Here is a 15,794-nt window from a genome sequence, read left to right as displayed (position 1 = left end):
TTGAGAGCCATTCAGCTCTGAAAGAGGGTCCCAAGCCACATTCAGGTCTGAGCGGTCGCGAGCCACATACAGCTCCTGCCCCACTCACAGTAGTGACACTCAGAGCGCCCATTGCCGATATGACAGCCAAAGCTTTTCCACTGAAATCGCACCAAGGCAGTACAAGAAGCTCCAAGGTTTAGTATCTTACCCCCATTCAGATCTGCTCTTCTATGATGGGCTGCAAACAAAAGTCACCATCTAGAAATCTACTCTTCTGTGCAGGACCACACAAAAGTCACCATCTAGAAATCTACTCTTCTGTGCAGGACCACACAAAAGTCTCCATCCAGAAATCTACTCTTCTGTGCATGACCACACAAAAGTCACCATCTAGAAATCTACTCTTCTGTGCAGGACCACACAAAAGTCACCATCTAGAAATCTACTCTTCTGTGCAGGACCACACAAAAGTCACCATCTAGAAATCTACTCTTCTGTGCAGGACCACACAAAAGTCACCATCTAGAAATCTACTCTTCTGTGCAGGACCACACAAAAGTCACCATCTAGAAATCTACTCTTCTGTGCAGGACCACACAAAAGTCACCATCTAGAAATCTACTCTTCTGTGCAGGACCACACAAGTCTCCATCTAGAAATCTACTCTTCTGTGCAGGACCACACAAAAGTCACCATCTAGAAATCTACTCTGCTGTGCAGGACCACACAAAAGTCTTCATCTAGAGATCTGCTCTTAATAGTTGTTTGCTGCACCAAGCTTCCTGATAGCCGCAAGTCACACATCACAGGCCCAAGAGCAACATCACGGGCTCTCAAGTCACATGCGGCTCTTGAGCTACAGGTTCGGGGCCCCTGCCATAGAGTATTGTATGTAGACTGTCAAAGCTCAGCGAGGTGCAATTTCAGGATCCAAGGGAAGAATAGTCCGGGGGACAACACTCCCCTCCAGACTAGTCCTGCCTCATTAGAATAAAGGATGCGGCTGGATTAAAGTTCATTTTCCAAAGATTGCATAAACCCTATAAAACACCTTAAATCCCTATTCAGGGGATTTGCTACATTCTCTTTCAATGCAACTTTCATGAGAATGTCATACAGATAACATGTAAATCACGAAGAAACCACATTGTAAGAGAATTACTAATAAAACTGTCTCAAACAAGAAAAAAAAAATCTGCATTTAGCCTCCAACCGTAGGCCTCATTCATACTGACTGGATGGCAAATTGGGTGCACAATGCCAAACTATATTGTGGTCTTGCAGGCCGTGAGCCGCACTGTTCTCTCCGAAAGTCAATATATTTAGCAGAGAAAGTAGCAGTATATGCTATTCTTTTTCTTGTAATCCTTGTGGAAAAAAAACTGTGTGTGTGTCACATGAAAGTTCAGCAAGGTCTCATAGAATACAATGGACAGTATATTTGTATGGAACGATCAAGTGCTTAGAAAGAAACGGCAACCACCATACAATTTCTACACAACTTTTTTAACTTTTGATTTATTTCTCTCCCAATTGCTGGGATGCAGGTGCCAGATTATCATATATTCGGGATTATCATAGCCTTAGAAAGTACATAAAAGTGACTAGTAAAGGTAGTGAACCTTCAGGAAAGAAACCTAATATATAGTTTCTACAGTTCCTGTGCTGACTTATTCATCTCCATAATAACAGACTGTGGTGTGATCCCGCTGTCACACTTCCCTTCATCTATTCTCTAATGGTGCAGTGACAAGAGTAGATAATTGGTGAAATAGCATATGTAGGAATTCACGTTCCTGATTATTCACCTAAATAAACACGCCGGCAATCATTCCTCTTGAATGAGAAAAACGCCAATTCATCAGGTGTTCGGATTATCTACGGCAACAAAAAACTCACTGTTTTTAGCAGCACTTCGCACCATATAAACAGGAACATGCTGCTGACAACATGATGCTGTATGGGGACAGAACAACATATCACTCTGTCCCCAATATTTTTCATTAGCCGCTGTAAACAGGTAAAACAAATTTCACAGTGGCATTTGGGGTGATTTTAGACTCATACTTCCTGTCCTTTCAGTTAAGAGTTTTCAGCAGACTCCTTATCATCAGAGGCAGGATAACAATGATGGGTACCACATCAAAACACAACTAGGCTACGTTCACATAGCAGCATTTTGGCCAGTATTTCATATCAGTATTCGGAAGCCAAAACCAGGAGAGGAACAATCATAAAAAATTATAATAGAAATACTTGCACCACTTCGGCATTTTGGACCCACTCCTGGTTTTGCTTACACATATTGATGTGAAATACTGACCAAAATACTGGTGTGTGAATGTGGTCTAACACAAGATCCAACAATCACAATAGCTGACATCACAGCCAATACTGCTTCATCTCCCCTTATAATGACCTTTGCACAGGCTTACTAATATTTCAACTGAAAAGATAGAATCGGTGTCTGATCATTGTGGCTATGTACATGTGTTATTTCCTGAAACAAAGCCTAAATAAAGAATATTTTTTTTTGTTTCCAATGTTTTTTTTTTGTTTTTTTTTACATTTTGCAATACATACTATGATTTGTAAAAAAAAACAAAAAAAACATTGGAAACAAAAAAAAATATTCAAAATTTAAAATAAACCTGATTTAAACAATAGGTCAAGTTCTGATCATCACATCTATATGCACCATTATCCTTGCTAAGCTACATTTGGAAGGGGAGCAAGCATAGCGGTACATTTCCATGTGCCACCGAATGCTGACTGACACTATGACTGAATTTCACCAAATAACAATTTAAAAAAAAAGAGTATTTTCATGCCAACTCCAATATTTACCATGCTACGAGCGAAAAATATTTTGTACTAATTTATGTCCAGATGCCATGCGCGTTAGTTACGTAAAGGACAGCTACAGAAACAGCGCATAATCACAGAATCAATTAATTAATCTTAAAACTTTTCAAGTGTGCTTGTGTATAATTGCTGCTGTTCATTAATGAAAGTACACTTATGCTACAGGGGAAAATAAGCGATGAATATTCCCATCTGGCAAACCAGCGCCGACATACACATCTGTCATTACAACAGCCCTAACATCAAAGTCTGGCACCAGGAGTAGCTTCAAATCTGTGCTTCAACATGTCAAAACAAAAGGTCTGGCAAAGACGACCTTCCATCTAGATCAGGAAAAATAAACCTTACACTGACGAGAAAAAATCCTGAAAATTGGGGCATGCATTGCTTAATAGAAGGAACGGATTTTCTGAAACAGTACCCGTTGCTTGGCAACAGTGCAAAAGCATGAGACCAGTTACACATACTTTTCAGTACATGTATATTTAAAGAATATTCAGCTAATGATAGAAGACACGCCAGGAGATAGTCTCCATGCTAAATGAATGATTAATATGGAACCCTTTCACCCATATTACAAAATAAGCGATGTATCATATCTTCATAATGTTAATCCGGCTGTCAAGAATACATCAGATTCAGGGTGAAAATATAAATTCTACCTAGGACATCAATTATTTTGTCTGTCATTATGCATTTTATCGTATGTCATGAAATCATAATATAATTTCAAGAATAAGGTCACGATGACTGAAGGACAACAGTGACTTGATGACCTGAGCTTGAGTGAAGGACAGCAGTGACTCGATGACCTGACCTTGAGTGAAGGACAACAGTGCCTTGATAACCTGAGCTTGAGTGAAAGACAAGAGTGACTCGATGACCTGAGCTTGAGTGAAAGACAACAGTGACTCGATGACCTGAGCTTGAGTGAAGGACAACAGTGACTCAATGACCTGAACCTGAGTGAAGGATGGATGATGACCTGAGCTTGAGTGAATTACAACAGTGAATCGATAACCTGAGCTTGAGTGAAGGACAAGTGACTTGATGACCTGAGCTTGAGTGAAGGACAACAGTGACTCGATGACCTGACCTTGAGTGAAAGACAACAGTAACTCGATGACCTGACCTTGAGTGAAGGACAGCAGTGCATCAATGACCTGAGCTTGAGTGAAAGACAACAGTGACTCGATGACCTGAGCTTGAGTGAAGAACAACAGTGACTCGATGACCTGAACCTGAGTGAAGGATGGATGATGACCTGAGCTTGAGTGAAGGACAACAGGGAATCGATGACCTGAGCTTGAGTGAAGGACAAGAGTGACTTAATGACCTGAGCTTGAGTGAAGGACAACAGTGACTCGATGACCTAAGCTTGAGTGAAGAACAACAGTGACTCGATGACGTGAACTTGAGTGAAAGGCAGCAACCTGAGCTACTGTATATTTTTATATAGTTTTAGGAATCTTCATTAGTATGTGAAAGGGTTAAAAATGTATTTCTAAATATGCACTCACGGGGGCACTCATGCCATAGAACCCAAGTACCAACTCTCTTGAAACATCTGGGAGGTTTAAAAGAAAAGGTAGGCCCCCCAGAAGAGTTGAATCTCCGAGGTACCGCCCAAATCTCTCAGAAAGCAGCACTTCTGTATGTTTCCTTGTTCATGTCACCAGGACAGCATCCAAATCAACATTTGGGAATTGGGATTGGATTATGACACAAAAAGGGGGTATGCTTATAATAAAAAGGTCCAATAGCTATACTTTGTGTGTCGCACTTATTGATTCATCTGGACAGGCATCGCCCAAAGTTGGCAAGTACCATATGCCATAGTCAGTCTACGCAACTGTTATGGGACCCTCGGTCTCATCCCCTTTTCTACTGGATAGTAAGTAACTACCTGTGTTGGACTAGCCTCTCCATATGAACTCTGGAGTTTTTCCTAAAGATAATACAAAGGAAAAGGAGGTGGAACAAAGCTCTTTTTGACCAAAACTTGTCACTATAATGGTACAACATTTTGCTCTTGCTATCAGGCCTCTTCTCTTTTTTACACTCCACTTTGTTCACATATCCTAGGGAAGGGTTATGATACACGTGTCAGGGTTGAGGGACACCAGACATGACCATCAAGTGCCCAATATTATTACAATTCTAGGTAAATAAGAAACACTTTTGTCTGTTAATTTACCTTACCTTTGCTATGTGGCCACTGTATTGCCATGTTGATCAACTACTATTGTCATCAGTTATAAAAATAAATATACTTTACATATATGCAAACCACCTATATGCATATATTATCTATTATATTATTAATGTATGGCCGCTGAGCTGCTGGAAAACTGACAATGTACAATACATGTTGTTTTAACGTGCTGACACATATATATACTTACCTTAATGTTGCATATGGATTTTCTTTCTACCTGGCTATTAGATTTATTTTAGCTTGTTGTTTATTTGCAATATGAATTAATAAAATATTTTGTATTTTTATAAATATTGGAGTGTTCACTTGTTCTTACTGGAACCCTGCTTGTTGGTAATCTAGTGGCATCATTGATTTTCACTTTATGTAGTGATACTGTCACACAATACCTAGGGACTGTAGGTGCTAAACAGGTTAGAACTAGGGGCAACCCTGGTCTATCCCTGTCCCCGGATTACACCTCAAGTTGAAGATGTCAATTTCACATGCCTTACTAAGGTCCTAAATTAACCTTTATCGGTCCCCTCCCCCAGGGTGGGTAGAAGCTGAAGTGTATAGGAATGCACTTAGCAGACAAACAAGGGGAAGACAGACAAGGTTAAATGAAAATAACAATCATACAAAATACACTCCCCATACAACAGAGTGAAACAAAGGGGAGTTAAAGGAAGGAGAAACCAAATAGGAGAGGATGAGGATATGCACACAGACAAACTTCAAGCAACAGTCTCCTGAACAAACTCCAAACGCCAACTCCAACCACAGACAACACCACCAACTAAACCATGCATTAAGAACTAACACTGATAACTTCTAAGTATATATACATACAGTATATATGTTCTAAGTATACATATATAGCAGAGGGGAGTGGCCAACACTGAACAGCTGGGACAATCCAGATAGGAAAGCTCCAGGAGCTTCAACTTAACCCTTGCACTGCTAGCAAGGAAAAAACCTGCACTATTTCATAAGATGGTGAAGTAGTTCTAACCAGTGTAGGAGTTTGTGACACCAGATACCACAATCTTCTGGCCTCTCTCTGCCTTGGTATTCCCATGACAGACACCCTACATATGAGATAAGGATTATTTTATGGAACAACATTTATTGATTTCATCTCCACTTTGTTCTTGTGTAAGAATTAAACAACAAATTGCCCATCCCCTCCTAAATTGTACAAAATACTTAAAAGAACTCATTGTATATGTGAAATATTGTATATCCAATAAAAGCTTAGAGCATCACTACAGAGGTTTTTTTATTTCATCACTGGAGTTATATCACCAATCCATGTTCCCTCACCCTTGTAATATACCAGCCGCTGTCTTACGCCATTCCCTGCGCTGCTCCAGTCTCGTTTAGCCATCTTGTGACCGTAACTTCTGATTGACTAGAAGTCAGATGTAAAGGTCACAAGCTAACAGTATAAGTCTATGAGAGTCTCATTCTGGCTTCATAGCCTGACATTGAGAAGTGACTTCGGGGGCACCCAGCAAAGACTGGAGAGATCCAGCAGGTCACAACCTGAAAAGACCAACCAGTGCGATGGCGGTAAGAGAAGAAGACGGCGGCTGGTAAGAACATTACTAGGAGCAGGGAACTTACATCAGTAATCAGTGATGAAATGAAAAAAAGCTCTCCATCCAATCTCAATGAGCTGGAGCTAGTTTGCAAAGAAGAATAGGAAAAAAAAATCAGCCTCTCGATGTGCAAAACTGGTAGAGACATACCCCAAAAAACTTGCAGCAGTAACTGCAGGGAAAGGGGGTCTTACAACATATTAACTCAGTGGGACTGAATACAAATGCACATCAAAATTTTCAGATTTATATTTTTTAAATATTTAGAAAATCATTTATCATTTCATTTACTCTTCACAAATACTTATTACTTTGTGTTGTTAATTCATGTAAAATCCTACTAAAATACATTTACGTTTGTGGATGTAACGTGAAAAATGTGTAAAAGTTCACGGGGTATGAACAGTTTTACAAGGCACTGTACATAAATCTCATCCACTTTGCTGAACCCCGGGGAAGGTCCTCCGTTTATTATTTTTTATGCATAAAAGTCCATGAGGCTATGGTTTTTTAAAACCCTTTTAATATTTTGCCTAGTTATATTACCCAGAGGAGAGCATATTGGAAATGTTCAGAAACAATGTAGATGAACACATTCATATTTGGTCCCGGTGGGATGGTGCTTGGCTATCTTGTACATATAAGTGCATTATCCCCATCTGTTCTCTGCTTCTATTTTGCTCTTTATTCATACGCTCATTTCTACTATAAGATCCTGTGGGCATATAAGTGTCTATACGGGCAGGATAAGGAGCTCCATCTGATTTTATCTGGCGTTACAATAGTACAGACCTAGGTATGAAGGAATTCTTGTATTGATTGATAGTTTTCATCCAGAATACGCCTTTCTACTACGTTTGCGATGTCACTGTGCCCTTAGTGGGTCAATAATAACATCCCTGGGGGACCACTGGCCACATACTTGTCCAGGACCTTTATGTAACAGTATAATTTTATTCAAATTGTAATTTTTTACAATAGCAAAATGAATACAATTGGTTTCATCGCCATAACTGTTTTTGCCAAGTCTACACCTTTACGACAAGTATCCAGTCACAGATTATATAGTATCACAGGTTGATATACTTTCTTAATGTATTGCATCATTTCTAACATATTTTTCTCATTTATTTTAGCTTTTTTTTTTTTTTTCAAGCTGAAGGCCGCCATATACAAGCACTGGGCCATAGCTACTGATTTCAGGGTTGAACCTTTATCTTATCAGTATGGAGACATCCCAGCTCTTCCCCGACATATGAAGTTGAGGGACAGAAGCATTGGGCATTCTTATGTCTGATACTTTTGCTCTCCTTTTAAAATAATTAGGTACTATTAAAACCTCATGTAATGCACACTCCACTGAACTGAGTGTGCACATGTATGGGAGGGTCGGGAGAGATAGCCATCAGCAACACAAGCATTTGATGGAAGAGTTCTTGGAGGTGTATGTGCATGGTGACCTATTCCATAGACAGACACAATAAGATACCCAAAGAATACCAGATTTGGCCAAATGAAAGATTTAACCGCCTATGGGCAAATCACTGACCAAATGTTAGTGCTCATTATCATGCAGCCTAGGGTAGGGCCAATTACCGTAGTCAGCGAATTGGTGTGAAAACATAACATTGGTCAACCATAATAATACCCTGTGTTCCTTAACGTCCCTATGCTAAGTACTCCCTACATCAAAATATCCTCAAGGCTATATCTACACTCACCGGCCACTTTATTAGGTACACCATGCTAGTAACGGGTTGGACCCCCTTTTGCCTTCAGAACTGCCTCAATTCTTCGTGGCATAGATTCAACAAGGTGCTGGAAGCATTCCTCAGAGATTTTGGTCCATATTGACATGATGGCATCACACAGTTGCCGCAGATTTGTCGGCTGCACATCCCAAAGATGCTCCATACAAGGCAGGATGGATCCATGCTTTCATGTTGTTTACGCCAAATTCTGACCCTACCATCCGAATGTCGCAGCAGAAATCGAGACTCATCAGACCAAGCAACGTTTTTCCAATCTTCTACTGTCCAATTTCGATGAGCTTGTACAAATTGTAGCCTCAGTTTCCTGTTCTTAGCTGAAAGGAGTGGTACCCGGTGTGGTCTTCTGCTGCTGTAGCCCATCTGCCTCAAAGTTCGACGCACTGTGCGTTCAGAGATGCTCTTAGGCCTACCTTGGTTGTAACGGGTGGCGATTTGAGTCACTGTTGCCTTTCTATCAGCTCGAACCAGTCTGCCCATTCTCCTCTGACCTCTGGCATCAACAAGGCATTTCCGCCCACAGAACTGCCGCTCACTGGATTTTTTTTCTTTTTCGGACCATTCTCTGTAAACCTTAGAGATGGTTGTGCGTGAAAATCCCAGTAGATCAGCAGTTTCTGAAATACTCAGACCAGCCCTTCTGGCACCAACAACCATGCCACGTTCAAAGGCACTCAAATCACCTTTCTTCCCCATACTGATGCTCGGTTTGAACTGCAGGAGATTGTCTTGACCATGTCTACATGCCTAAATGCACTGAGTTGCCGCCATGTGATTGGCTGATTAGAAATTAAGTGTTAACAAGAAGTTGGACAGGTGTACCTAATAAAGTGGCCGGTGAGTGTATGTAATATCTATGAAACACAGCTTTAGACCAATGTGAGTACTCCCTACACATCCCACTAATTGACAACTTTGGCTTTAACATATCTCAAGATTCTAAAAGGTTCAAATCAAACCATTTAATTTGGATACTTTGGACTCTAAAGCATCAAGAAAATGAAGAAAACAGGACGAGGTCCCATGAAAACATTGCATCTCCTGGTGGGAATTTTATCTAATCGTTGAGGGTACTCTTGTAACTCATTCGAAATCCATCTTTCAATTCAGCATTTAATATCAGACAGTAGAGATGAGCGAATCCAAACTTTTTGAATGCCAAACACGGACTTCTCCCGGAAGTTTGTTTTAATGTTCGGAATTCTGGGGGAAGTCCTGGAGGAGACAGAAGAAAGAGGAGGGAGAAAGAGAGAAAGAAAGCGGGAAAGAGAGAAAGGGAAAGAGATTTCAATGGGGTTCGGGTTCAAGTTCGGCCAAAGTTCTGGTACCGGAACCGAACTTTGGACTAAAGTTTGGTAGGGTACCAGAACATGAACTTCCACAGGTCCGCTCATCGCTACCAGACAGATTAAAGTTCAAAAGGCAAGTCATGGTCACATTGTAACAGGCAGATCAGACATTGCCTTCAAGCTTTTTCATCGTCTGCATTAAATGGCTACAAAGGGGAAATCAGCAGTGATACTACAAATTGCCCATTCTGGTTTATAAAAACAATTTAAGAATCCAATGATAAAAGATAGAGCGTAAGGAGCCCATGGGGTACAATGGAGAATTTGTTAAATCTCCACGAGAACCTTTTCTGAATAATTTAATAGGTTACAATGTGACATGGAGCAACGCCAAAAATCTAAGCTTATCCTGGCTGTACTGTACCTCTAATGTGCGGCTCCCAAGAGGTCATCTGGTTTAACAAATTATTTTTCAAATATCCGATTAGCAAGTTAGGGATCTAAGGGATAACATTTTTCCTTGTGGAAAATAACATGCCAGGCATGCTAGTGTAAGGAGGCTTATTCCTGTCCTCTTCCACACTCAAGAGGCAATTTGCACATTTAATTTCCCATAGGAGCATTGCACGGCTTATAAGCCTCCTTACACTGGCATGTCAGGCATGGCACTTTCCACAATAAAAAACATTATCCCTTAGATCCTGTCAAAGGCATCTCATACAGCCAAATCAGATCTCATACTTTCCACTGATGAGGGGAAAAACGCCGAAACAGGTGTCTGCAAATTGAGATTCTGGTTTGGATTTTATCCTGGCTCGGTAAAGGGTTAATATTGACTTTTAGGAATGCTCCTTCCAAAAGATGGCAATATACTGTAGTTCAAGCCTTCTTCCTCTCTGAAGAGGCAATTTGCATATTATCAAGTTAGTAACTGATATTCTCCTCACTTGGGACCTTCATGTATTAGAGTCTAACTGAGGCCCGGAACAAGATGAATTACCGTAAGTAAAGTATCAATCAATATATTATTCTTAAATTTCCAAATGTAAAACAGTAATTGTAGAAAAGAGATTTTTTGCACGTAACCGACTAGTGCTTTGGTAATTATTGCCTGGAATTATGCTCCTATCTTCTTTATCAATGGTAATCACACTAAAATTAACTGTAGAATTTCTATAATAAGAACAATGGAACGGAATTCCTCTGCTACATTGTAATTATGTTGTTTCCACCCCATGTGACAGGGAATATGTGCATAGTAGATACTAATACCACTCACTGAATCTTACAGAAAGGGTTTATTTTTCTGAAAAAATATCCACAGCTTCTATACAGTTTATTCTGTGTGACCCTACCTTGGCTTTTTATTAAATTAATAATAAGTCAGTCTTCATTCCTATCAACTTTTTTGTTTTCTGAAAAAGATGAGAAATGTCAGAATGTCTCCAGATTTAGTGGCCTTATGTGTCATACTATAATGTCCATGTATTTGTAACTTTCTTCATACAGTTTCAGAACACGTGTAAAAGTGCACAATCCTTCCAAACGCACTAATTCACTTTCATCTAATGACGTTAGTGTCTTGGCTTAAGATTTGCAGCTCAGTGGTTAGCATTGTAGCTTTGCAGATATGGGGTCCTGGGTGCAAAGAGTTTGTATGTTCTTCCCGTGTTTGCGGGGGTTTCCCCCCACATATGAGGTTCTGGGTGCAAAGAGTTTGTATGTTCTTCCCGTGTTTGCGGGGGTTTCCTCCCACACTCCAAAATTTAAATTAGATTGTGAACCCCAAGAGGGACAGTGATGATGATTATGTCTGTAAGGCGCTGTGGAACATAATGGCGCTATAGTAACATAGTTAGCAAGGCTGAAAAAAGACATTTGTCCATCCAGTTCAGTCAGTCAGTCAGAATAAATCCCCAGATCTACATCCTTCTAAAGAACCTAATAACTGTAAGATACAATATTGTTTGCTAATGTCTCCAGGTATTGTAGTTCCCCCATCCCCTATTAATTTTGTTGCCCTCCTTTGTACTCGCTCTAGTTCCATTATATCCTTCCTGAGCACCGGTGCCCAAAACTGAACACAGTACTACATGTGCGGTCTAACCAGGGATTTGTACAGAGGCAGTATAATGTTCTCATCATGTGTATCCAGACCTCTTTTGATGCACCCCATGATCCTGTCTGCCTGGCACTGGCTGCTCCAGGTAAGTTTATCATTAACTAGGATCCCCATGTCCTTCTCCATGTCAGATTTACCCAGTGGTTTCTTATTCAGTGTGTAATAATGATGTTGATTCCTTTTTCCCATGTGTATAACCTTACATTTATCCTTGTTAAACCGCATCTGACACCCCTCGGCCCAAGTTTCCAACTTATCCAGATCCATCTGTAGCAGAGTACTATCTTCTCTTGTATTGACTGCTTTACATAGTTTTGTATCATCTGCAAATATCGATATTTTACTGTGTAAACCATCTACCAGATCGTTAATAAATATGTTAATAAATTAAGTGCTAAATACATGCAGTTGAAGGGAGTCTATGGCCTCAATTTATAAGGGAGTGTTTATCAGATGGCGTTCTGGAGTCAGACACATGCCTCTTAATGAACCAGAACCGTTGGACAAGTGGTGTGTGCCTCGGCACAAATCTTACTCCAGTCGGGGACTGGTGTAAGGCTTGTGGTGTAAGGAACACTGAAACTTGTCATGAATTTGATAAGCGGGTGTTAGTCAAGCCCTTATCTTGTCCCAGTTTTGCTCACTTTTTCGGAGCTAAGTGAAAACAGAAGGAGAACATAAGTCGCAAGATTCTAGCGCAGCCTTGCATTTAGCACTTTTTAACGCTTTTAACACCAGAATTCTGTCATAAAAGCCTTGATGAACGGAGTCCTATAATTTTTTGTCCTAAAGCCCTGATTCATCAAAGCAATTTTCCCAGAATTTTTGAGTAAATTGATTTGAATAGCTGCAAAAAATGTTTGCAAAAATTCTGTGACTTGTGGAAATTCCACGCCAGTTTCTCGCAGCTCCGCCAAGATAGGAGTAGCTGAGGTGGGATAGGGGTGCAGCAGGGGGTTTGATGCCACATCCCATCTAATTCATGATGAGCTGCGACATTCCTTACACTACAAATCTTACTCCAGTCAGAGGCTCATCGGACGCTCCTAATTCAATAAGAGAAAAAGGAAGTTTTCTCCAGTGATGAACTTTAAACTGTCGCGTTTCGACAGCTAGGTGTTAGTCATGGTCAAAACCTGTCGAAACGTGTTGGTTTTACCTCCAGGCTATCTGTGGTATGCCATGTCCTTGCTTTTATAATGTCAATACAATCAACGTGAAGTTTTATTAATAAAGTCCATGGTTGGAGAAAACGTCCTTTTTCTATTTGTGACCCACGCCCCGGACCAGGGCGGCTCCATGCGAGGATTCATTGCCAGACAAGGTGCTTGTACACATGGTGAGCTGACATCCCCTCTTTTCCCTTTCCATTACCTGCTGTAATTCAGTAAGAGGCGCCTCTTAATGAATCAGACGTGTTTAACGCCCCCTCATCAACACTGGCGTGAAATCACTGTCCTTGATGAATCAGAGCCATATTGCTTTAGTCATGAGACAGAACCACGTAGATCCGGGAAGATCACAATAAAAGTATAGAAGGATCATCCTTATTCTCATTTGCACATGGAAACACAAGAAACAATGGAATGAAACAGAAAGGGAGAAGATACAGATTAGATATTAGAGAAAACTTTTTGACAGTGGGGGTGATCAATGAGTGGAACAGGCTGCCACGAGAGGTGGTGAGTTCTCCTTCAATGGAAGTCTTCAGAGACTGGACAGACATGTGTCTGAAATGGTTTAGTAAATCCTGCATTTAGAAGGTGGTTGGACATGATGACCCAGGAGGTCCCTTCTAACATTCTATGACAAGTTAATCTAGTGGGGGCGACACGCTACTACTGTACAGCTCCCAAGGAAATGGGGCAGTAAACAATGTCTAGCATCTAACTGAAAAGAACATTTGGCAGCAGTAAAGCCTGGTACATCAGCTGTTTTCAGCCAATCAGAAATGCAGAGAACACTTATGGTGATCATAATTGCCTGGCAGCTGTTGATTGGCGAACAGCAGCTCACAAATATCATTTTCAGATGGATGCTAAGAGAATTTACAAAACATTGCATTGTTTTAGATCAGTCCTACAGAAAGATTTTGAAATTGGTGAGAGGTCTGGCCCTAAACAGTCACAGCAACTGACCAGCTGTGAAAGAGGCCTTGGAGGAACTGGGGTATGAGCAAGGGAGCAGCTGTCTGGCTGTTGAGAGAGGACAGTGAGAATGAAAGAAAGATGGGTCCTGGAAAAGAACTCATCAAATATAGGGCTTAGGAGGCTGATGAGTCTAAGAGACTATTTGCAAGGAGGCCAGTGGTTAGGTATTGTCAGGACAAACTTAAAATTAAGAGATTTAGGCATAGGAATGTGTTATGGACCTGGTGGTTAGGAGCACCCGGAATGACCTGATGAGTAAACTAGTAATCGGAACAAGCTCTGGGAAAGTGGGAACTCTGCTGACCGCAAACCCTACTCCTATCACACACACACTAGAAATAGCCGTGGAGCGTACCTAACTCTCCCTAGACGCCTCTTCACAGCCTAAGAGCTAACTACCCCTAAAGATAGAAATAGAAGCCTAACCTTGCCTCAGAGAAATTCCCCAAAGGTAAAGGCAGCCCCCCACATATATTGACTGTGAGTTAAGAGGAAAGTCACGAACACAGGAATGAAACAGGTTTTAGCAGAGGAGGCCAGACTTCACTAAATAGTCAGAGGATAGAAAAGAGAACTATGCGGTCAGCACAAAAGACTACAAAAAACCACGCAGAGTAAGCAAAAAGACTCCCCACACCGACTCACGGTGTGGAGGTGCCACTCTGCACCCCAGAGCTTCCAGCTAGCAAGGGAATATCATGATAGCAAGCTGGACTAGAAATTGGCAGTACTAAGAAATATATTCAGGAAGCAGTAACAACAAATGAACTAGCAAAGACTTAGCTTCTGCTGGAGTAGACAGGTCCTCAGAGAAGTCGAAGAGAGATCTGAACCAATACTGAAACATTGACAGCTGGCATGAAGTAATGATCTGAGTGGAGTTAAATAGGGAAGCCAACATAGCAATAAATGAGAGCAGCTGACAAAGCCAACCTCAGTGACCAGCAGTTCCGCTCAAAGCCACCAGAGGGAGTCCAAGAGCAGAACTAACCAAAGTACCATTCATGACCACAGGAGGGAGTCCGAGAACGGAATTCACAACAGGAATGATTGTCCTAGGCCTGACCAAAGGCTATTAGCGACTCAAACTTGGAAAATGCATGTGATATAAGTGGAAGAAGAAGGAATTAGGTCTACAAGTGACCACATCACGGTATCACTAATATAGAATCAGCACCAGCAGTTGTCCTCTGTAGTGTTGCTATAGTCAAGGAAGACTAAATACTAAAGAAACTGTTGAGCTAAACTGTGTCCTGTTGAAACCCGTGAAAGTGCAACTTTTAAAGAGGTGGTATCCTGGTGTATGGACCATCGTCTTAAACTGTGATAAAAGGAAAAAAGGGTATAGTGTCTGTGATATACTAGTGTGAGCGGTGCGTATAGTACAAGCATGCATCGATTTTAGAAATAGGTGTTGGCTTACTGGTTTCAAACATTCCCAGAGGCACCAACTCATTTATGCGCCGGTATATAATACAAAAATGCTGTGTTACATGAGTTTGGAGGTACAACTGTTACCTATCTTGGGGCATATCCTAATCTACTGGCCTTATATAAAGATTATAAAACAGCTGCAACTCTTCTATTGTTTACTAGAGTTGAACAAAATGGTTCTTGGGACTTTGGTTCAGCGCCATGTCGGTAGTCCGTGGCTACTGGACAAAAGCCCTGCTAATCTCCTTACACCTGCTGGCATTCCCAGTGTCTCTCATGATTGGTAGGTCCGCTGTGATGTCGTGAGTGCATCATGCCACAACAACGATGTCACACGAGACCTAGTAAACAGAATGGGCATTGGGAATCCTGGCAGAAAATG

General features: G+C 41.0%; 1 protein-coding gene across 8 annotated transcripts in view; it reads right to left on the bottom strand.

Annotated features, from left to right (window-relative positions):
- The window catches only part of DCLK1 (doublecortin like kinase 1), a 487,270-nt gene that overhangs the window by 197,897 nt on the left and 273,579 nt on the right, over nucleotides 1-15,794 (bottom strand). The window lies entirely within an intron of this gene.

The sequence above is a fragment of the Ranitomeya variabilis genome, chromosome 3 (assembly GCF_051348905.1).
Source record: "Ranitomeya variabilis isolate aRanVar5 chromosome 3, aRanVar5.hap1, whole genome shotgun sequence".
Lineage (NCBI taxonomy): Eukaryota > Metazoa > Chordata > Amphibia > Anura > Dendrobatidae > Ranitomeya > Ranitomeya variabilis.
This window is presented reverse-complemented; position numbering and strand designations above follow the sequence as displayed.